This window comes from Dipodomys merriami, unplaced genomic scaffold (genome assembly GCF_024711535.1).
Source record: "Dipodomys merriami isolate MVZ:Mamm:240054 unplaced genomic scaffold, mDipMer1.0.p SCAF_23, whole genome shotgun sequence".
NCBI classification, from domain to species: Eukaryota; Metazoa; Chordata; class Mammalia; order Rodentia; family Heteromyidae; genus Dipodomys; species Dipodomys merriami.
Window position 1 is genome coordinate 24,971,194 of NW_027203715.1, and position 21,907 is coordinate 24,993,100.

The window sequence follows — 21,907 nt, forward strand, 5'->3', positions numbered from 1 at the left end:
AGGGTGAGGGTGAGGGTAAGGGTTAGGGTTTTGTTTTGGGTGAGGCAGAGGGTTAGTGCTAGGAATAGGATTAAGGTTAGGGTTAAGCAGAGCCTGAGGGTAAGGGTGAGGGTGAAGTTTAGGGTCAGGGTTAGGATTAGGGTTAGAGTGAGGGTTATGGTTAATGTGAGTGTTATGGTTAGGGTTAGGGTGAGGGTAAGGGTTAGGGTGAGAGTAAAGGTTAGGGTGAGTGTTAGAGTGAGTGTGAGGGTTTGGATTAGGGTTTGTGTTAGGGTTAGGGTGAGGGTTAGGATTTGGTTGATATTTAGAGTGAGAGTGAGGGTTAGGGTGTAGGTGAGGATTAGGTTTAAGGTGCGGGTTAGCGTTAGAGGTAGGTTTAGGGTTAGTTTGAGGGTTAGGGTTAGGGTTAGGGTGAGGAGTAGGGACAGGGTTAGGGTCAGGTTTAGGGTGAGTGTGAGGGTTAGGTTGAGGGTGAGGGTGAGGGTGAGGGTTAGGGTTAGAGTTTGTGTTAGACTTAGGGTGAGTTTGAGGGTGAGGGTTAGGTTTAGGATTAGGGTGAGTGTTAGGGTTAGTTTGAGGGTTAGGGATAGTGTTAGGTTTAGGGTAAGGGTGAGGGTGTTTGTTAGGTTTAGGTTTAGGGTTAGAGTTAGGGTGAGGGTGAGGGTGAGGTTTAGGATTAGGTTATTATTAGGGTTAGGCTGAGGGTAATGGAGAGGGTGAGGTTGAGGGTTAGGGTTAGGGTGAGTTTGAGGGTGAGGGTTAGGTTTAGGATTAGGATTAGGTTTAGGGTTAGGGTGAGTGTTACGGTGAGGGTGAGGGTGAGGGTGAAGGTGAGGGTTAGTGTGTGGGTGAGGGTTAGGGTTAGGGTGAGGATTAGGTTTTGGCTTAAGTTTAAGGTTATGGTGAGGGTAAAGTTTAGGGTTAGGTTTAGTGTGAGGATGAGGGTTAGGGTTAGTTTTAGGGTTAGGTTGAGGGTTACCGTTAAGGTTACGGTTAGGGTTAGGGTGAGGGTGAGGTATAGGTTGAGGGTTAGGGTTAGGATGAAGGTTAGGGATAGTGTTAGGTTAGGGTGAGCGTGAGGGTGAGTGTTAGGTTTAGGTTTAGAGTTAGGGTGAGGGTGAGGGTGAAGGTTAGGATTAGGGTTAGGGTTATGGTTAGGTTGAGGGTTAGGCTGAGGGTTAGGGTTAGGGTTAGTGTCACCGTTAGGGTTAGGGTTAGGTTTAGGGTTAGTGTGAGGGTTAGTGTTAGATTTAGTGTTAGCATAAGGTTTAGGCTGAGGGTTAGGGTTAGGGTTAGTGTGAGGGTTAGGTTTAGGGTTAGGGTAAGGATTAGTGTGAGGGTAAAGTTTAGGTTGAGGGTTACGTTGAGGGTGAGGGTTAGGGTCAGTGTGAACGTTATGGTGAAGGTTAGGTTTAGGGTTAGGGTGAGGGTGAGGGTGTGGGTAAGTGTTAGGGAGAGTGTAAGGGTTAGGGTGAGTGTACTGGTGAGGCTGAGGATTAGGTTTAGCGTTAGGGTTAGGGTTAGGGTGAGGGTTAGTGTGAGGTTTTTTTTTTTTTCACAGAGAATCAGAATTTATTTAAAATTTAAAAACAACAGTAAATTCTCAGTATCATCAAGTGTCCAGATACTGTTGAAATTGTCTCGTTTCATGAATCATTTTTTTCCCAGTTCATTTGTGTTATTACCCCCTAATAAACTCTGTAGCCTGCCTTGGCTGATAAATTGCTTAAGTTGCTTTTGATCTACAAATTTTCTGTGTGTTTGTTACTTGTTTATCGTTTGAGAGCTGCTTACAATTCAATTAATGATTATACCCTTCTGGTGGGGTTTAACATGTTCTTTTTTTTTTTTTTTAATTGTATTTTATTTTATTTGAGAACATACTGTACAGAGGGGCTACAATTACATGGGCATGATAATGCATACATTTCTTACCAAGCATTGCAGCCTCCTCCTTTGTTTACCCTTCACTTCCCTTCCCCGCCTCCCCCCTCCCCCCACCCAATTTTACCCCCCTCCCCCCACCCAATTATACCCCCCTCCCCCCCCACACCGACATTGTAAAGCTGGTTTTGACATGACATTTTGTACTTCTCATTGTTGCAACAGGTGTGAGGTTTTGCCTTAAGCTTAAGGATATGGTGAGGATTGGGGTTAGGGTTAGGTTTATGGTCAGGTTTAGGCTGAGGGGAAGGCTTAGGGTTAGGGTGAGGGTGAGGTTTAGTGTTAGGTTTAGGGTTAGGGTTAGGGTGACGGTAAGTGTTAGGGTGAAGGTTAGGGTGATTGTGTGGTTTATGGTTTGCATTAGGTTTAGAGTTAGGGTTAGGATGAATGTTAGGGTTATGTTTAGGGTTAGGGTTAAGGTGATGGTGAGGGTTAGGGTTAGGTTTAGTGTTAGGGTTAGTTTTAGGGTGAGGGCAAGGGTGAGGGTGAGGTTTAGGGTGAGGGTGAGGGTGAGGGTGAGGTTTTCATTTAAGTAAGTGTTAGGGTGAGGTGTAGGGTGAGGGTGTGGGTTGGGGTTAGGGTTAGGGTTAGGGTGAGGCTGAGGGTGAAGGTTAGTGTTAGGATGAGGATTAGGGTTAGGGTGAGGGTGAGGGTGAGGGTAAGTGTTAGGGTTAGGATTAGTGTGAGAGTTAGGGTTACGGTGAGGGTTAGGGTTAGGGTGAGGAGTAGGGTTAGGGTTACGGTGAGGGTTAGGGTTGGGTGATGTTTAGTGTGAGGGTGACGGTTAGGGTGAGGGTGAGTGTTCTGTTGAGAATTAGTGTTAGGGTTAGGGATTGGGTTAGTGTGAGAGTAAGTGTTACGGTGAGGGTTAGGGTGAGGGTGAGGTTTAGGGTTAGGGTGAGTGTTAGGTATAGGGTTATGATGAGGGTGAGGGTTAGGGTGAGCCGTAGGTTTAGGGTTAGGGTTAGTTTGCGGGTTAGGGTGAGGGTAAGCGTTAGGGTGAGGTTAAGGGTGAGGGTGAGTTTTAGGGTTAGGGTGAGTGTAAGGTTTAGGGTGAGGGTTAGGGTTAGGGTTAGTGATAGGGTAAGGATTAGTGTTAGTGTGAGAGTTAGGGTGACGGTTAGGATTAGTGTTAGTGTGAGGATAAGTGTTAGGGTGAGGGTTAGGGTGAGGGTGAGGGTTAGGATTAAGTTTATTGTGAGGATAAGGGTTAGGGTGAGGGTTAGAGTAAGGGTGTGGTGTTGGGTTAGTGTTAGGGATAGGGTGAGCGTAAGGGTGAGGGTTAGGTTTAGGGTGAGGGTTATGTTTAGGTTTAGGGTGAGGGTGAGGGTGAGGTTCAGCATTAGGGTTAGGTTTAGGGTTAGGGTGAGGGTCGGTTGAGGGTTAGGGTTAGGATTAGTGTTAGGGTTAGGGTGAGGGCTAGGGTGAATGTGAGGTTTGGGTGAGGGTGAGGGTGAGTGTTTCAGTTATGTAAGTGTTAGGGTTAGTGTGAGGATTAGGGTGAGGGTGAGGGTTAACCTGAGGTTAGGTTTAGCCTGATAGTTATGGTTAGGGTTAGGGTGAGGTTTAGGGTTAGGGTGATGGTTAGGGTGAGGGTGAGGCTGAGAGTTAGGATTAGGAATAGGGTTAGTGTTAGGGTCAGACTGAGGTGAGGGTCAGGGTGAGGGTGAAGGTTCGGGTTAGGGTTAGAGTTAGGGTGAGGGTTAAGCTTAGTGTGTGGGTTAGGGTTAGGTTTATGTTTAGGGTGAGGTTTAGGATTATATTTAGGGTTAGCATAAGGGTTAGGCTGAGGGTTAAGGTTAGGGTTAGTCTGAGGGTTAGGTGTAGGGTTAGGGTAAGTCTAAAGTTTAGGGTGAGGGTTAGGATGAGTGTGAGGGTTAGGGTTAGGGTGAGTGTTAGGGTGAAGGTTAGGTTTACGGTTAGGGTTAGGGTGAAGTTTAGGGTGTGGGTTAGTGTAAGGGTGAGGGTTAGGGTGAGGGTTAGGATTAGGGTTAGCGTTAAGTTTAGGGTGAGCATGAGGGTTAGGGTGAGGGTTTGGGTTAAGGTTAAAGATAGGGTGAGGATTAGCTTTAGGGTTAGGTTTAGGGTGAGGGTTAGGAGGAGGGGTAGGCTTAGGGTTAGGGTGAAGGTTAGGTTTAGTGTGAGAGTTAGGGTTAGTGTTAGGGTGATGGTAAGGTTTAGTGTGAGGTTTAGGGTGAGTGTGAGGTTTAGGGTTAGCATTACGTTTAGCGTTAGGTTTAGGATGAGTGTTAGGGTTAGGTTTAGGGTTAGGATGAGGGTGAGGGTGAAGGTTAGAGTTAGGATGAGGGTAGGGGTTAGGGGTAGGGTGAGGGTTAAGGTTAGGGTTACTGTGAGGGTTAGGATTATGTTGAGGTTTAGGGTGAAGGTGAGGGTTAAGTTTAGCATTAGGGTAAGGGTTAGCTTTAGGGTGATGTTTAGTGTCCGGGTGAGGGTTAGGATGAGGGTGAGTGTTCTGCTGAGAGTTAGGATTAGGGTTAGGGTCAGGGATAAGTTTAGTGTGAGGATAAGGATTACGGTGAGTGTTAGGGTGAGGGTCAAGTTTAGGGTTAGGGTGAGCATTAGGGTTAGGGTTAGGGTTATGTTTAGGGTGAGGGTTAGGGTGAGCGGTAGGTTTAGGTTTAGGGTTAGTTTGCGGGTTATGGTGAGGGTAAGGGTTAGGGTGAGGTTTAGGTTGAGGAAGAGGGTTAGGGTTAGGGTAAGGGTAAGGGTTAGGTTGAGAGTGAGTGTGAAGGTGAGGGTTAGGGTTAGCATTAGAGTTAGGGTGAGGGTGAGGGTTAAGGTGAGGTTTAGTTTGAGGATGAGGATTAGGGTTAGTGTGAGGGTTAGGGTGAGTGTTAGGGTGAGGGTTAGGGTTAGGGTTTGGGTTAGGGTGAGGGTGAGGTATAGGGTGAGGGTTAGTGTTAGGGTGAGGGTTAGGGATAGGGTTAGAGTTATGGTGAGGATGAGGGTGAGTGTTAGGGTTAGGTTTAGGGTGAGTGTGAGGGTGAGAGTTAGGATTAGCAATAGGGTTAGGGTTAGGGTTAGGCTGAGAGTGAGGGTCAGGGTTAGGGTGAGGGTTAGGGTTTGGGTGATGTTTAGGGAGAAGATGAGAGTTAGCGTGAGGATCAGGGTTTGGGTGAGGGTGAGGGATCGGGTTAGGGTGTGGGTGGGATTAGGGTTATGGTGAGGGTTAGCATTAGGTTTAGGGTTAGTGTGACAGTGAGGGTGAGGAGTAGGGGTAGGGTTAGATTGAGTGTTAGGGTTAGGGTTAGGGTGATGGTTAGGGAGAGGGGTAATATTAGGGTTAGGGTGAGGTTTAGGATGAGTGTGAGGGTTAGGGTTAGGTTGAGGGTTAGGTTTAGGGTTAGGTTTAGGGTGAGGGTTAGGGTTAGATTTAGGGGTAAGGTGAATTTGAGGGTGAGGGTTAGGTTTAGGTTTAGGCTTAGGGAGTAAGGTTATGGTGAGGGTAAGTGTTAGGGTGAGGTTTAGTGTGTGGATGAGGGTTAGGGTTATTATTAGGGCTAGGGTGAGGGTGAGGGTTAGGGTTAGGTTTAGCGTTAGGGTGAGGGTGAGGTATAGGGTGAGGTTTAGGGTTAGTGTGAGGGTTAGGGATAGTGTTAGGTTAGGGTGAGGGTGAGGGTGAGTGTTAGGTTTAGGTTTAGGTTTAGAGTTAGTGTGAGGGTGAGGGTGAGGGTGAGGGTTAGGATTAGTGTTAGGGTTAGGGTTAGGATGAGGGTTAGGCTGAGGGTTAGGGTTAGGGTTAGGGTTAGCATAGTGTTTAGGCTGAGGATTAGGGTTAGGCTTAGGGATAGGTTTAGGGTGAGGGTTAGGCTGACGGTAAGTGTTAGGGTGAGGTTTAGGTTGAGGTTGAGTATTAGGCTTAGCATCATTCTTAGGGTGAGATTTAGGTTTAGGTATAGCATTAAGGTTAGGGTTAGGATTAGGGTGAGGATAAGGATTAGGGCTAAGGTGAGGGTGAGGTTTAGGGTTAGCATTAGGTTTAGGGTTAGGGTGAAGGTTAGGTTTACTGTGAGAGTTAGGGTTAGGGTTAGGGTGATGCTAAGGGTTAGTGTGAGGGTTAGGGTGAGTGTGAGGTTTAGGGTTAGCATTAGTTTTAGCATTAGGTTTAAGATGAGTGTTAGGGTTAAGTTTAGGGTTAGGGTGAGGGTGAGGCTGAAGGTTAGAGTTAGGATGAGGGTAGGGGTTAGGGGTAGGGTGAGGGTTAGGGTTAGGGTTACTGTGAGGGTTAGGATTATGGTGAGGTTTAGGGTGATGGTGAGGGTTAGGTTTAGCATTAGGGTGAGGGTTAGCTTTAGGGTGATGTTTATGGTCCTTGTGAGGGTTAGGATAAGGGTGAGTGTTCTGCTGAGAGTTAGGATTAGGGTTAGGGTCAGGGATAAGTTTAGTGTGAGGGTAAGGGTTAGGGTGAGTGTTAGGGTGAGGGTCAAGTTTAGGGTTAGGGTGAGCGTTAGGGTTAGGGTTAGGGATATGTTTAGGGTGAGGGTTAGGGTGAGCGGTAGGTTTAGGTTTAGGGTTAGTTTGCGGGTTATGGTGAGGGTAAGGGTTAGGGTGAGGTTTAGGTTGAGGAAGAGGGTTAGGGCTAGGGTAAGGGTAAGGGTTAGGTTGAGAGTGAGTGTGAAGGTGAGGGTTAGGGTTAGCATTAGAGTTAGGGTGAGGGTGAGGGTTAAGGTGAGGTTTAGTTTGAGGATGAAGATTAGGGTTAGTGTGAGGGTTAGGGTGAGTGTTAGGGTGAGGGTTAGGGTTAGGGTTTGGGTTAGGGTGAGGGTGAGGTATAGGGTGAGGGTTAGTGTTAGGGTGAGGGTTAGGGATAGGGTTAGGGTTAGGGTTAGGGTTAGGGTTAGGGTTAGGGTTAGGATTAGGGTGAGTGTGAGGGTGAGAGTTAGGATTAGCAATAGGGTTAGGGTTAAGGTTAGGCTGAGAGTGAGGGTCAGGGTTAGGGTGAGGGTTAGGTTTTGGGTGATGTTTAGGGTGAGGATGAGGGTTAGGGTGAGGATGAGGGTTTGGGTGAGGGTGAGGGATCGGGTTAGGGTGTGGGTGGGATTAAGGGTATGGTGAGAGTTAGCATTAGGTTTAGGGTTAGTGTGACAGTGAGGGTGATGGGTATGGGTAGGGTTAGGTTGAGTGTTAGGGTTAGAGTTAGGGTGATGGTTAGGGAGAGGGGTAATGTTAGGGTTAGGGTGAGGTTTAGGATGAGTGTGAGGGTTAGGGTTAGGTTGAGGGTTAGGTTTAGGGTTAGGTTTAGGGTGAGGGTTAGGGTTAGATTTAGGGGTAAGGTGAGTTTGAGGGTGAGGGTTAGGTTTAGGTTTAGGCTTAGGGTTAAGGTTATGGTGAGGGTAAGTTTAGGGTGAGGTTTAGTGTGTGGATGAGGGTTAGGGTTATTATTAGGGCTAGGGTGAGGATTAGGGTGAGGATTAGGGTTAGGGTTAGCGTTAGGGTGAGGGGGAGGTATAGGGTGAGGTTTAGGGTTAGTGTGAGGGTTAGGGATAGTGTTAGGTTAGGGTGAGGGTCAGGGTGTTAGGTTTAGGTTTAGGTTTAGAGTTAGTGTGAGGGTGAGGGTGAGGGTTAGGATGAGGTTTAGGCTGAGGGTTAGGATGAGGGTTAGGCTGAGGGTTAGGCTGAGGGTTAGCATAATGTTTAGGCTGAGGGTTAGGGTTAGGCTGTGGGATAGGGTTAGTGTGAGGGTTAGGCTGACGGTAAATGTTAGGGTGAGGTTTAGGGTGAGGTTTCCTATTAGGCTTAGCATCATTCTTAGGGTGAGGTTTAGGTTTAGGTATAGCATTAGGGTTAGGGTTAGGGTGAGGGTTAGGATTAGGGCTAAGGTGAGGGTGAGGTTTAGGGTTAGCATTAGGTTTATGGTTAGTGTTAGGGTTTGGTTTACAGTGAGGGTTACCTTTCATGTGAGGTTTAGGTTTAGGATGAGGGTTAGGGTTGGTGAGAGGGTTAGGGTGAGGGTGAGGGTTAGGGTTAGCGTCAGCGTTAGGGTGAGGTTGAGGGTTAGGGTTATGTTAGGCTGAGGGTGAGGGTGAGGGTGAGGATTAGGGTTGGTGTTAGTGTTAGTGTTAAAGTTAGGGTTAGGGTTAGGGTTAGGGTGAGGGTTAGAGTGAGGGTTAGAATTAGGGTGATGGTTAGGATAAGGGTGAGGGTAAGGGTTAGTGTGAGGGTTAAGGTGAGGGTGAGGGATAGGGTTAGCATTAGGGTTAGGGTTAGGGTTAGGCTGAGCGATCAGGATAGGGTTAGGGTTAAGGTTAGGTTGAGGGTGAGGGTTATGGTGAGGCTGAGGGTGAGGTTGAGGGTTAGGGATAGGGTTAGGGTGAGGGTGAGGGTGTGGGTGAGGGTTAGAGTTAGGATTAGTGTTAGGGTTAGGGTTAAACTGAGGGTGAGCTTGAGGGAGAGGTATAGGGTTAGGTTTAGGTTTAGGGTGAGGGTTAGGGTTAGTGTGTTAGGATTAGGGTGAGGGTTAGGTTTACGGTTAGGGTGCTTGTTAGTGTGAGGTTTAGGGTTAGGGTTAGGTTTAGGTGAGGGTTAGGGTTAATTTTAGGGTTAGGTTGAGGGTGAGGGTTAGGGTGATTGTAAGAGGTAGGGTTAGGTTTTAGAGTTAAGGTTAGTTATAGGGTGAGGCTTAGGATGAGGGGTAGGATTAGGGTTAGGAAGAGGGTTAGGGTTAGTGTGAGGGTTAGAGTTAGGGTTAGGGTTAGGGTGAGTGTATGGATTAGGGTGAGGTTTAGTGTGAGGGTGAGGGTTAGTGTGAGGGTTTTTGTTAGGTTTAGTGTAAGGTTTATGGTGAGGTCTAATATGAGGTTGCGGGTTAGGGAGAGGGAGAGGGTGAGGGAGAGCGTGTCAGTTAGGTAAGGGTTAGGATTCGGGTCAGGGTGAGGATTAGGGTGAGGGTTAGGGATAGGATGAATTTTATAGTTAGGCTGATGGTTAGGGTTAGTGTGAGGTTTAGGGTTAGGGTTAGGGTGAGAGTGAGGTTGAGGGTTCGGGTTTGCATTAGGGTTAGGGTGAGAGTTAGGGTGTTTTTGAGGGTTAGGGATAGGGTTAGGGTTAGTGTTAGGGTGAGGGTTAGGGTTAGGATTAGGTTTAGGATGAGGGTTAGGGTAAGGGGTAGGGTTAGGGTTAGGGTGAATGTTAGGATTAGGGAGAGGATTAGGGTAAGGGTAAGGGTTAGGGTTAGGGTGAGGTTAAGGATTAGGTTGAAGGTGAGGGTTAGTGTTAGGTTTAGGGTGATGGTGAGGGTGAGGGTTAGGGTGAGGGATAGGATGAGGGTTTTGTTTAGTGTTAGTGTTAGGGTTAGGGTGAGGTTTAATATTAGTTGTGAGGGTTAGGGTGAGGGTGAGGGTGAGAGTAAGGGTTTGGGTGAGGGTTAGGGTGAGTTTTAACCTTCCGGTTAGGGCTAGGGTGAGTCTTATGGTGAGGGTCAGGGTTAATGTTATGTTTAGGGTGAGGTTTAGGGTTAGGGTTAGGGTTAAGGTGAGGATTAGGGTGAGGGTGAGGGTTAGGATGAAGGTTAGGGTTAGAGTGAGTATTAGGGTTAGGGTTAGGGTTAGATTAAGGTTTAGGGTGAGGGTTAGGTAAGGATTAGGGTTAGGGTAACTGTGAGGATGAGGGTTAAAGTTAGGGTTAGGGTGAGGGTTAGGGTTGGGATGAGGGTTAGGGTTTGGGTTAGGGTAAGGCTTAGGGTGAGGTTTCGGATGAGTGTGAGTGTTAGGGTGTTGGTGACGGTTAGGATTAGGGTGAGGGCTAAGGTGACATTGAGGGTTAGGGTGAGGGTGAGGGTAAGGGTTAGGGTGAGTGTGAGGATTAGGGTGAGGGTTACCCTTAGGGTTATGGTGAGGGTATGGGTTAGGGTGAGTTTTAGGGTGAGGGTGAGTGTTAGGGTTAGTGTTATCCTTAGGGTTATGGTGAGGGTATGGGTTAGTGTGAGGTTTAGGGTGAGGGTGAGGGTTAGGGTTAGCGTTAGGGTTAAGGTGAGGGTTAGGGTTAGGGTTAGGCTGAGGGTTAGGGTTAGGTTGATGTTTAGGGTGAGGGTAAGTGTGAGGGTGAGGGTGAGGGTTAGGGAATAGGTGAGGGTTAGGTTTAGGGAGAGGGTTAGGGTGACGGTGAGGGTTAGGGTGAGGGTGTGGAAAAGGGTTAGTTTAGGTTCAGGGTGAGGGTTAGGGTTAGGTTTAGGGTGAGGGTTTGAGTTAGTGTACGGGTTAGGGTTAGGGTTAGTGTGAGGAAAAGGGTTAGGGTGAGGATTAGGATGAGAGTAAGATTTAGGGTTAGGTTTTGCTTTAGGGTTAGGGAGAGTTTTAGGGTTAGGGTTCGGGTTAGGGTTAAGTTGAGGGTGAGGGTTAGAGTTAGGGTTCGGGTGAGGGTTAGGTTTGGGGTGAGTGTTAGGGTTACGGTTAGGGTGAGGGTGAGGGTGAGTTTTGGGTTTCGGGTGAGGGTTAGGGTGTGGGTGACGGTTAGTGTTAGGGTTTAGAATTAGTGTATTAGGTTTAGGGTTAGGGTTAATGTTATGGAGAGGGTAAGGGTCAGGGTGAGGTTTAGGGTGAGGGTGAGAGTTAGGGTTAGCGTTAGGGTTACAGTGAGGGATAGGGTTCGGGTTAGGGTTAGGGTGAAGTTGAGGGTTAGGATTAGGGTTAGGATGAGGTTTAGGGTTAGGGTGAAGGTTAGGGATAGGGTTAGGGTTATAGTGAGGGTTAGGGTTAGGGTTACGTTTTGTGTTGTGTGAGTATGAGGGTGAGCTTTATTGTTAGGATTAGGGTTAGGGTTAGTGTTAGGCAGAGGGTGAGGGTGAGGGTGAGGATTAGGGTTAGGGTCAAGTTTAAGGTTAGGGTTAGGGTGAGGGGTAGGGTTAGGGTTAGGGAGAGGGATAGGGTTAGGGTGAGGGATAGGGTGAGGGTTAGGGTCATGGGTAGGTTTAGGCTTAGGTTGAGGATTAGGGTTAGTGTGAGGGTTAGGGTTAGTGTTAGGGTGAGGGTAAGTGTTACTGTGAGGTTTAGGGTGTGGTTGACAGTTAGGGTTAGCTTTAGGTTTAGGGTGAGGTGAGGTTTCGGTTTGCATTAGGGTTAGGGTGAGAGTTATGGTGAGGGTTAGGGTTAGGGTTAGGGTGAGGGTGAGGGTGAGGGTTAGGATTAGGGTGAGGGTGAGGGTGAGGGTGAGGTTTAGGTTTAGGTTTAGGGTTAGGGTTAGGCTTAGATTTAGGGTGAGGGTGAGGGTGAGAGTTAGGATTAGGGTGAGGGTGAGAGTGAGGTTTAGGGTTAGGGTTAGTATCAGTTTGAGGGTTAGGGTTAATGTGAGGTTTAGGGTGAGGGTGAGGGTAAGGGTTAGTGTGATTGTTAGGGTGAGGGTTAAGTTTAGGATGAGGGCTAGAGGTAGTGTTAGGGTTAGGTTTAGCGTTAGGATTAGGCTGAGGGTGAGGGTGAGGGTGAGGGTGAAGTTGAGGTTTAGAGTTAGGGTTAGGGTGAGGGTGAGGGTGAGGGTTAGGTTTAGGGTTATGGTGAGTGTTAGATTTAGGTTGAGTGTTAGGGTTAGGGTTAGGTTTAGGGTGATGGTGAGGGTGAGGGTTAGGGTGAGGGTAAGGTTGCAGGTGAGGATGAGGGTTAGGGTTAGGTTTAGGGTGAGGGTGAGGGTGAAGGTAATGGTTAGGGTGAGGGTGAGGGTTAGGGTTAGGGTTAGTGTTAGTTTGAGGGTTAGGGTTAATGTGAGGTTTAGGGTGAGGGTGTGGGTAAGGGTTAGTGTGAGGTTTAGGGTGAGGTTGAGGGTTAGGGTTAGGATCATGGTTAGCGTTATGGTTCGTTTGAGGATTAGGGTGAGGTTTTGGGTTAGGGTGGCCGTTAGGTATAGGCTGAGTGTTAGGTTTAGGTTTAGGGTGAGGGTTAGGGTTAGTGTGATATTTAGGCTAAGGATGAGGCTGAGGGTGAGAGTTCGGGTTCTCTGACGGTTAGCTTTTGGGTGACGGTAAGGGTTAGGGTTAGGGTTAGGGTGAGGTTGAAGGTTAGGGTGAGGGTGAGGGGTAGGGTTAGGGTTAGGGTTAGGTTTAGTGTTAAGTTTAGGGTGAGGGTTACGGTGAGGTTTAGGGTTAGGGTTATGGTGAGGGTAAGGTTTAGAATGAGGGTTAGATTGAGGGTGAGGGTTAGGTTAGGGTTTGGGTGAGGGAAAGGGTGACGGTTAAGGTTAGGGTGAGGGTGATGGTTAGGGTGAGAGTTTTGGTTAGTCTTAGGGTTAGGGTTAGTGTGAGTGTTAGTGTGAGGGTGATGGTTAGGGTTAGTATTAGGGTGAGGTCTAGGGTGATGGTGAGGGTTAGTGTTAGTGTTAGTGTTAAGTATAGGGTGAGTATTAGTGTTATGATTTGGGTGAGGGTTAGGCTGAGTGGTAGGGTTAGGGTTAGGTTTAGTGTGAGGATTCGGATTAGGTTTAGGATTAAGGTGAGGTTTAGGGTAAGGGATAGCATTAGGGTGAGGGTTAGGTTTAGTGTTACGTTGAGGGTTAGGGTTAGGTTTAGGTTTAGGGTGAGGGTTAGTGTTAGGATAAGGGTGAGGATGAGGGTTAGGTTGAGGGGCAGGTTTAGGGATAGGGTAAGGGTTAGGGTTAGGGTGAGGATTAGGGTAAAGTTTAGGGTTAGGGTGAGGGTGAGGGTGAGGGTTAGGGAGAGGGGTAATGTTAGGGTTCGGGTGAGGTTTAGGGTGAGTGTGAGGGTTAGGGTTAGTTTGAGGGTTAGGGTTAGGGTGAGGGTTAGGGTTAGGGTGAGGGTTAGGGTTAGAGTTAGGGGTGGGTTGAGTTTGAGGGTGAGGGTTAGGTTTAGGATTAGGATTAGGGTTAGGGTTAGGGTTAGCTTAAGTGTTTGGGTGAGGGTTAGGTTTAGGGTTAGGATTAGGTTTAGGCTTAGCATTAAGGTTATGTTGAGGGTAAGTGTTAGGGTGAGGTTTAGTGTGTGGATGAGTGTTAGGGCTATTGTTAGGGTTAGGGTGAGGGTTAGGGTGAGGGTTAGGGATAGTTTTAGGTTAGGGTGAGGGTGAGGGTGAGTGTTAGGTTTAGGTTTAGATTTAGAGTTAGGGTGAGGGTGAGGGTGAGGGTTAGGGTTAGAATTAGGGTTAGGGTTAGGGTTAGGATGAGGGTTAGGATTAGGGTTAGGATGAGGTTTAGGGTTAGGGTGAGGGTTAGGGATAGGGTTAGGGTTATTGTGAGGGTTAGGGTTAGGGTTTCGGTTTGAGTTAGGGTGAGTATGAGGGTGAGCTTTAGGGTTAGGATTAGGGTTATGGTTAGTGGTAGGCAGATTGTGAGTGTGAGGGTTAGGGTTAGGGTGAGGTTTAGGGTTAGGTTTAGGGTGAGGGTTAGGGTTAGGGTTAGGGAGAGGGATAGCGTTAGGGTGAGGAATAGGGGGGGGTTAGGGTCACAGGTAGGTTTAGGGTTAGGTTGAGGGTTAGGGTTAGTGTGAGGGTTAGGGTTAGAGTTAGAATGAGGATAAGGGTTACTGTGAGGTTTAGGGTGAGGGTGACAGTTAGGGTTAGCTTTTGGTTTAGGGTGAGGTGAGGTTTCGGGTTTGCATTAGGGTTAGGGTGAGGGTTATGGTGAGGGTTAAGGTTAGGGTTAGGGTGAGGGTGAGGGTGAGGGTTAGGTTTAGGGTTATGTTGAGTGTTAGGTTTAGGGTGAGGGTTAGGGTTAGGGTTAGGATTAGGGTGAGGGTGAGGGTGAGGGTGAGGGTGAGGGTTAGGGTTAGGGTGAGGGTGCGGGTGAGGGTTAGGTTTAGGTTAAGGGTGAGGTTGAGAGTGAGGTTTAGGTTTAGTTTAAGTTTACGGTTAGGGTAATGTTTAGGGTTAGGGTTATCGTGAGGGTGAGGGTGATGGTTAGGGTTAGGGTGAGGGTGAGGGTGAGGGTTAGGGTTAGGGTTAGTGTTAGTTTTTGTGTTAGGATTAATGTGAGGTTTAGGGTGAGGGTGACGGTAAGGGTTAGTTTGAGGGTTAGGGTGAGAGTTAGGGTTAGGGTGAGGGATAGAGGTAGGGTTAGGGTTAGGTTTAGGGTTAGGATTAGGCTGAGGGTGAGGTTGAGGGTGAGGGTGAAGGTGAGGTTTAGAGTTAGGGTTAGGGTGAGGGTGAGGGTGAGGGTTAGGTTTAGGGTTATGGTGAGTGTTAGGTTTAGGTTGAGGTTTAGGGTTAGGGGTAGGTTTAGGGTGAGGGTGAGGGTAAGGGTGAGGATCAGGGTTAGGTTTAGGGTGAGGGTGAGGGTGAAGGTTAGGGTTAGGGTGAGGGTGAGGGTTAGGGTTAGGGTTAGGGTTAGGGTTAGGGTTAGTTTGAGTATTAGGGTGAAGTTTTGGGTTAGGTTGACCTTAGGTATAGGTTAAGTGTTAGGTTTAGGGTTAGGGTGAGGGTTAGGTTTAGTGTGATGTTTAGGGTGAGGGTGAGGCTAAGGGTGAGGGTTCCGTTTCTCATGAGGGTTAACGTTTGTGTGACGGTTAGGGTTAGGGTGCGGGTTAGGGTGCGGTTGAAGGTTAGGGTGAGGGTGAGGTGTAGGTTTAGGTTGAGGTTTAGGTTTAGGGTTAGTGTTAGGTGAGGGTTATAGGGAGTGTTAGGGTTAGGGTTAGGGTTAAGTTTAGGGTGAGGGTTATGGTGAGGGTTAGGGTTAGTGTTAGGGTGAGGGTAAGGTTTAGAGTGAGGGTTAGAGTGAGGGTGAGGGTTAGGGTTAGGGTTTGGGTGAGGGAAAGGGTGACAGTTAAGGTTAGGGTGAGGGTGATGGTTAGGGTGAGAGTTTTGGTTAGTCTTAGGGTTAGGGTTAGAGTGAGTGTTAGTGTGAGGGTGATGGTTAGGGTTAGGGTTAGTATTAGGGTGAGGTCTAGGGTGATGGTGATTGTTAGGGTTAGGGTTAGGGATAGGGTGAGGATTAGTGTTATGATTTGGGTGAGAGTTAGGCTGAGCGGTAGTGTTAGGGTTAGGTTTAGTGTGAGGATTCGGGTTAGGCTTAGGGTTAGGGTTAAGGTGAGGGTAAGGGTTGCGGTTAGATTTAGCATTAGGGATAGGGTGAGGGTTAGGGTGTGGGTAAGGGTCTGCGTAAGGTTTAGGGTGAGGGTGAGGGGTAGAGTTAGGGTTAGGAAGAAGGTTAGTGTTAGGGTGAGGTTTTGCGTTAGTTTGAGGGTTAGGGTGAAGGTGAATTTGAGGTTGAGAGTTAGGGTGAGGGTGATGGTGACGGTAAGGTTTAGGGATAGCAAACGGGTTAGGGTTAGGGTGAGGGTTAGGGTTAGGGTTAGGGTTAGAGTGAGGGTGAGGGTGAGGGTGAGGGTGAGGTTTAGGGTTAGGGTTAGGTTTAGGATTAGAGTTAGGTTTAGGGTAAAGGTTAGGGTTAGGGTGAGGTTTAGCTTTAGGGTTAGGGTTAGGGTTAGGTTTAAGGTGAGGGTTAGTGTTAGGATTAGGGTGAGGATGAGTGTTAGTTTGAGGGGCAGGGTTAGAGAGAGGGTAAGGGTTAGGGTTAGGGTTAGGGTTAGGGTGAGTATGAGGGATAATTTTAGGGTGAGGTTTAGTGTGAGGGTTAGTGTGAGGTTTAGGTTTAGGGTTAGGGTAAGGGTTAGGTTTAGGGTGAGCGATAGTTTTACGTTTAGGAATAGGTTGAAGTTAATGCTGAGGGTTATGGTTAGGTTTAGTGTGAGGATAAGGGTTAGGGTGAGGATTAGGGTGAGGATGAGAGTTAGGGTTAGCATAAGGTTTAGTGTGAGAGTTAGGGTTAGGGTTAAGTTTAGGGTAAGGGTTAGGGTTAGGGTAAGGATTAGGGTTCGGCAGGTTAGGGTTAGGGTTAGGGTTAGGGTGATGTTTAGGCTTAGGGTTAGAGTTAGGTTGAGGGTTAGGGTTAAGTTTAGGGTTAGGGTAAGGTTTAGGATTAGTGTGAGGTTTAGGGTTAGGTTGATGTTTAGGGTGATGGTGAGGGTTAGGGTGAGTGTGAATTTGAGAGTGAGGGTTAGGGTGAGGTTGAGTGTGAGAGGGATGGTGACGGTGAGGATTAGTGTTAGGTTTAGGTTTAGAGTGAGGGTAAGAGTTAAGGTTAGGATTAGGGTTAGGGTAAGGGTTAGGCTGAGGGTGAGGGAGAGGGTGCGGTTGAGGGTGAGGATTTTGGATAGGTAAGCGTTAGGATTAAGTTTAGGGTGAGGATTAAGGTGACGTGAGATTTAGGGTTAGGTTGAGTGTTAGGGTTAGGGTGAGGGTTAGGGTGTGAGGTAGGGTTAGGGTTAGGATGAAGATTATGTTGAGGGTGAGGAATAGGGTTTTGGTGAGTGTAAGGGTTAGGGTTATGGTGAGAGTGAGGGTGAGGGTAAGGGTAAGGGTTAGGGTCAGGGTTAGGGTGAGGGTGAGGGTTAGGGTTAGCATTAGAGTTAGGGTTAGGGTAAGGTTGAGTGTTAGGATTAGGGTTAGGGTTAGGGTTAGGGTGCAGGTTAGGGTTAGGGTTACACTGAGAGTGAGGTTCAGAGTTAGGGATAGGATTAGGTTTAGGGTTAGGGTGAGGGCTAGGATGAGGGTGATATTTTTGGTTAGGAAAGGTTTAGGGTTAGGTTTAGGGTGAGGATTAGGGTGAGGGTGAGGTTTAAGGTGAAGTTTAGTGTTAGGGTTAGGGATAGGGTGAGGGTTACGGTGAGGGTTGGATTGTGGGTAAGTGTTAGCGTGAGGGTTAGAATGAGGGTGAGGGTTAGGGTTAGGGTGAGGGTAAGGGTTATTGTGAGGGTTAGGGTGAGGGTGACGTTTATGGTTAGCATTTGGGTTAGGGTGAGGGTTAGGATGAGCGATAGGGATAGGGTTAGGGTTAGGGTTAGGGTGAGAGTGAGGGTTAGGGTGAGGATGAGGGTGAGTTTGAGGGTTAGGGTTAGGGTTAGGGAGACGGGGAGGGTGTGGATGAGGCTTAGCGTTAGGATTAGTGTTAGGGTTAGGGTTTGGCTGAGGATGAGCTTGAGGGTGAGGGTGAGTGTTAGGTTTAGGTTTAGGGTGAGGTTTAGTGTTAGTGTGAAGGTTAGGGTTACGGTTACGGTGAGTGTTAGTGTGAGGTTTAGGATTAGGGTTAGGTTTAGGTGAGGGTTAATGGTAATGTTAATGTTAGGTTGAGGGTGAGGGTTAAGGTGACAATGAGAGTTAGGTTTGGGTTTAGGTTAAGGTTAGTTATAGGGTGAGGCTTTGGTTGAGGGGTAGGGTTAGTGTTAGGATGAGGGTTAGGGTTAGTATGAGGGTTAGAGTTAGGGTTAGGGTTAGGGTGAGGGTAAGGATTGGTGTGAGGTTTAGGGTGAGGGTGAGGGTTAGGGTTAGCTTTCGGCTTAAGGTGAGGGTGAGGTTTAGGGTTTCCATTAGGGTTAGGTTGAGGGTTAGGGTGAGGTTTAGGTTTGGGTATAGTGTGAGGGTGCGGGTGAGGGTTAGGGTTAGGGTTATGGTGAGGGTTAAGATTAGGGTGAGGGTTAGGTTTAGGGTTAGGGGGAGAGTGAGGGTGAGGGTTAGGGTTAGGGTGATGGTGAGGGTGAGGTTGAGGCTTAGGTTTAGGTTTAGTGTGAGGGTGAGGGTTAGTGTGAGGGTTATTGTTAAGTTTAGTGTAAGGTTTATGTTGATGTCTAATGTGAGGTTGCGGGTTAGGGAGATGGAGAGGGTGAGGGAGAGCGTTTCAGTTAGGTAAGGGTTAGGATTAGGGTTAGGGTGAGGGTCAGGGATAGGATGAAGTTTATGGTTGCGGTGATGGTTACAGTTAGTGTGAGGTTTAGGTTTACGGTTAGGGTTAGGTTGAGGTTTAGGGTTCGGGTTTGCATTAGGGTTAGGGTGAGGGTTAGGGTGTATTTGAGGGATAGGGATAGGGTTAGGGTTAGTGTTAGGGTGAGGGTTAGGTTTAGGATGAGGGTTAGGGTAAGGGGTAGGGTTAGGGTTAGGGTGAATGTTAGGATTAGGCTGAGGGTTCGGGTAAGTGTAAGTGTTAGGGTTAGGGTGAGGTTAAGGATTAGGGTGAGGGTGAGGGTCAATGTTAGGTTTGGGGTGATGGTGAGGGTGAGGGTTAGGGTAAGGTTTAGCCTTAGTTTGAGGGATAGGATGAGGGTTTTGTTTAGTGTTAGTGTTAGGGTTATGGTGAGGTTTAGGTTTAGTGTGAGGTTTAGGTTGAGGGTGAGGGTGAGTGTATGGGTTTTGGTGAGGGTTAGGCTGAGGGTTAAAGTTCGGGTTAGGGCAAGGGTGAGGGTTATGTTGAGGGTTAAAGTTAATGTTATGTTTAGGGAGAGGGTCAGGGTTAGGGTTATGGTGAGGGCGATGGTGAGAGTGAGCGTTAGGGTGAGGATGAGTGTGAGGATGAGGGTTTCGGTTAGGTAAGGATTAGGGTTAGGGTGAGGGTGAGGGCGAGGGTTAGGATGAATTTTAGGGTTAGGGTGAGTATTAGGGTTAGGGTTAGGGATAGGGTGAGCCTTAAGGTGAAGGGTAGGTTTAGGGTTAGGGTGAGGGTTATGGTTAGTGTGAGGGTTAGGGTTAGAGTTAGGGTGAGGGTAAGGTTTAGGGTGAGCTTTAGGGTGAGGGTGACTGTTAGGGTTAGCTTTAGGTTTAGGGTGAGGGTGAGGATTTGGTTTTGCATTAGGGTTAGGGTGAGAGTTAAGGAGAGGGTTAGGGTTAGGTTTAGCGTGAGGGTGAGGGTGAGGGTTATGGTTAGGGTTATTGTGAGTGTTAGGGTTAGGGTTAGGGTGAGGGTGAGGGTTAGGGTTAGGGTGAGTGTGAGGGTGAGGTTGTGGGTTATGTTTAGGTGTAGGGTGAGGGTGAGGGTGAGGTTTAGGGTGAGGGTGAGGTTTGGAGGTAATGTGAGGTTTATGGTGAGGGTGAGGGTAAGGGTGAGGGTGAGTGTGAGGGTTAGGTTTAGGGGTAGGGGTAGATGTAGGTGTAGTGTTAGGTTTAGGGTTAGTATTAGGGTTAGGGTTAGGATTAGGGTGAGGGTGAGGGTGAGGGTGAGGGTGAAGGTGAGGTTTAGAGTTAGGGTTAGGGTTAGAGGTATGGTTAGGTTGAACGCTAGGATGAGGGTTAGGGTTAAGGTGAGGCTGAGGTTGAGAATATGATTAAGACTCACCCTAGCTTTCATGGCTATGGTTAGGGTGAGGGTTAGGGGGACAGGTAGATTTAGTGTTAGATTTAGGGTGAGGGTTAGGTTTAGTGTGAGAGTTAGGGTTAGGGTTAGGGTTAGGGTGATGTTAAGTGTTAGAGTGAGGGTTAGGGTGAGAGTGAGGGTTAGGGTGATGTTTAAGGTGAAGGTGAAATTTAGGGAGAGTGAGAGGTTTCGGGTGACGGTGAGGGTTAGGGTGTGGGTGAGGGTGAGGGTTAGGGTGAGCGTAAGGGTTAGGGTGAGGGTCAGGTTTAGGGTGAGAGTTAGGATTCAGGGTAGAGGAATTGTTAGGGTGTAGGTGAGGGTTAGGGTAAGGGTGAGTCTTAGGGTGACCATGAGTGTTAGGGTTCAGGTGAGGATTAGGGTTAGGATTAGTGTTTGGGTTGGGGTTAGGGTTAGGGTTAGGGTGAGTGTTAGGGTGAGAGATAGGGTTAGGGTTACTATGAGGGTTAGGCTTAGTGTGAGGGTTTCGGGTTAGGGTTATGGTTAGTGTGAGGATAAGGCTTAGGGTGAGGGTTAGGGTGAGACTGAGGTTTAGGGTTACCCTTAGGGTTAGGGTGAAGTTTAGGGTGGGGGTTAGCGTGAGGGTTAGGGTTAGGGTTAGGGTTGGGTGAGGGTTAGGGTGAGCGAAAGGGTTAGGGTGAGGGTTAGTTTGAGGTTGAGGGATAGGGTTATGGTGAGGGTAAGGATTAGGGAAACGGTTAGGGTGAGGTTGAGGATTAGGGTTAGCATTAGTGTTAGGGTGAGGGTGAGGGTTAGGGTGATGGTGAGGGGTAGGCTGAGGGGTAGGGTTAGAATTAGGGTCAGGGTTAGGGTGAGGGTGAGGGTTAGGGTTAGCATTAGGGTTAGGGTTAGGTTTAGGGTGAGTGTTAAGGTTAGGGTTAGGGTAAGGTTGAGGGTAAGGTTTAGCATTAGGGTTAGGGTTAGGGTTAGGTTGTAGGTTAGGGTTAGGGTTAGAGTGAGGGTGAGGGTCCGGGTTAGGGTTAGGTTTAGGATTAGGTTTACGGTGAGGCTGAGTGTGAGGGTGAGCGTGAAGGTGAGGGTTAAATTTAGCATTAGGTTTAGGGTGAGGTCTAGGGTTAGGGGGAGGGCTAGGGTGAAAGTTAGGGTGAAGGTGAGGTTTTCGGTTAGGAAAGGGTTAGAGTTAGTTTTAGGGTGAGGAATAGGGTGAGGGTGAGGTTTAAGGTGAGAGTTAGGGTTAGGGTGAGGGTTAGGGTTAGGGTGAGGGTGATGTTTAGGGTGAGGGTGAGGGTGAGAGTGGGGGTTCGGCTGAGGGTGTGGGTTAGGGTATTTGTGAGGGTTAGGGTGAGGGTGAGGGTGAGAGTGAAGGTTAGGATGTTGGTGAGGTTTCATTTTAGTGTGAGGTTTAGGGTGAGTGATATGGTTAGGGTTAGGGTGAGGGATAGGTTTAGTGTGAGGGTTAGAGTTATACTTAGTGTAAGGATAAGGGTTAGGTTGAGGATTAGGGTGAGAGTGAGGGTTAGTGTTAGATTAAGGGTTAGGGTTAGGGTAAGGGTTAGGGATAGGGTTAGGGTTGGGGTGAGTGTGAGGCTTAAAGGTAGGGTTAGGGTGAGGGTTAGGGTTGGGGTGAGGGATAGGTTTAGGGTTAGGGTGAGGGTGAGGGTGAGGTTTCGGGTGAGTGTGAGTGTTAGGGTGTGGGTGACGGTTAGGTTTAGGGTGAGGGTTAAGGTGACGGTGAGGGTTAGGGTGAGGGTGAGGGTTAGGGTTAAGGTGAGCGGTAGGGTGATGGTTAGGGTTAGGGTGAGTGTGAGGATTAGGTTTAGGGTTACCCTTAGGGTTATGGTGAGGGTATGGGTTAGAGTGAGGTTTAGCGTGAGGGTGATGGTTAGGGTTAGCGTTAGGGTTAAGGTAAGAGTTAGGGTGAGTGTTAGGGTTAGGGTGAGGGTGAGGGTTAGGGTTAGGGTTAGGGTGATGTTTAGGATTAGGGTGTGGGTTAGGTTTACGATTAGGGTTCGAATTAGGGTGAGTGTGAGGGTGAGTGTTAGGGTTAGGATTAGGGTTAGGGTTATTGTTAGGCTGAGGGTGAGGGTGAGGGTTAGTGTTAATGTAATGTTTAGGGTTAGGGTTTGGTTGAGGGTTAGGGTTAGGGTTAGGAGGCGGGTTAAGGTGAGAATTATGGTTAGGTTTAGGGTGAGGGTTAGGTTTAGTGTAACGGTTAGGTTTAGTGTGAGAGTAAGCGTTAGGGTGAAGGTTAGGGTGAGGGTGAGGGTGAGTGGGAGGGTGACGGAGAGGGTTAGGGTTATTGTTAGGTTTAGGTTGAGGGTAAGAGTTAGGGTTAGGATTAGTGTTAGGGTCAGGGTTAGGCTGAGGGTGAGGGAGAGGGTGAGGTTAATTGTGAGGGTTTCGGTTAGGTAAGGGTTAGGGTTAGGTTTAGGTTGAGGATTAGGTTGAGGGTGAAGGTTAGGGTTAGGTTGAGCGTTAGGGTTAGGGTTAGGGTTAGGGTGAGAGGTAGGGTTAGGGTTAGGATGAGGGTTATGCTTTTTGTGAGGTTTATGGTTAGGGTTAGGGTTAGTGTGAGGATAAGGGTTAGGGTGAAGGTTAGGTTGAGACTGAGGGTTAGGGTTAACGTTGGGGTTAGGGTGAAGGTTAGGCTAGGGGTTAGGGTGAGGGTTAGGGTTCCGGTTAGGGTTGGGTGAGGGTTAGGGTGAGAGTGAGGGTGAGGGTAAGGGTAAGTGTTAGGGTCAGTTTCAGGGTTAGGGTGAGGGTGAGGGTTAGGGTTAGGATTAAGTTTAGGGTTAGGGTAAGGTTGAGTGTTAGGGTTAGGTTTAGGGTTAGGGTGCAGGTTAGGGTTAGGGTTACAGTGAGGGTGAGGTTCAGGGTTAGGGTTAGGATTAGGTTTAGTGTTATTGTGAGGCTG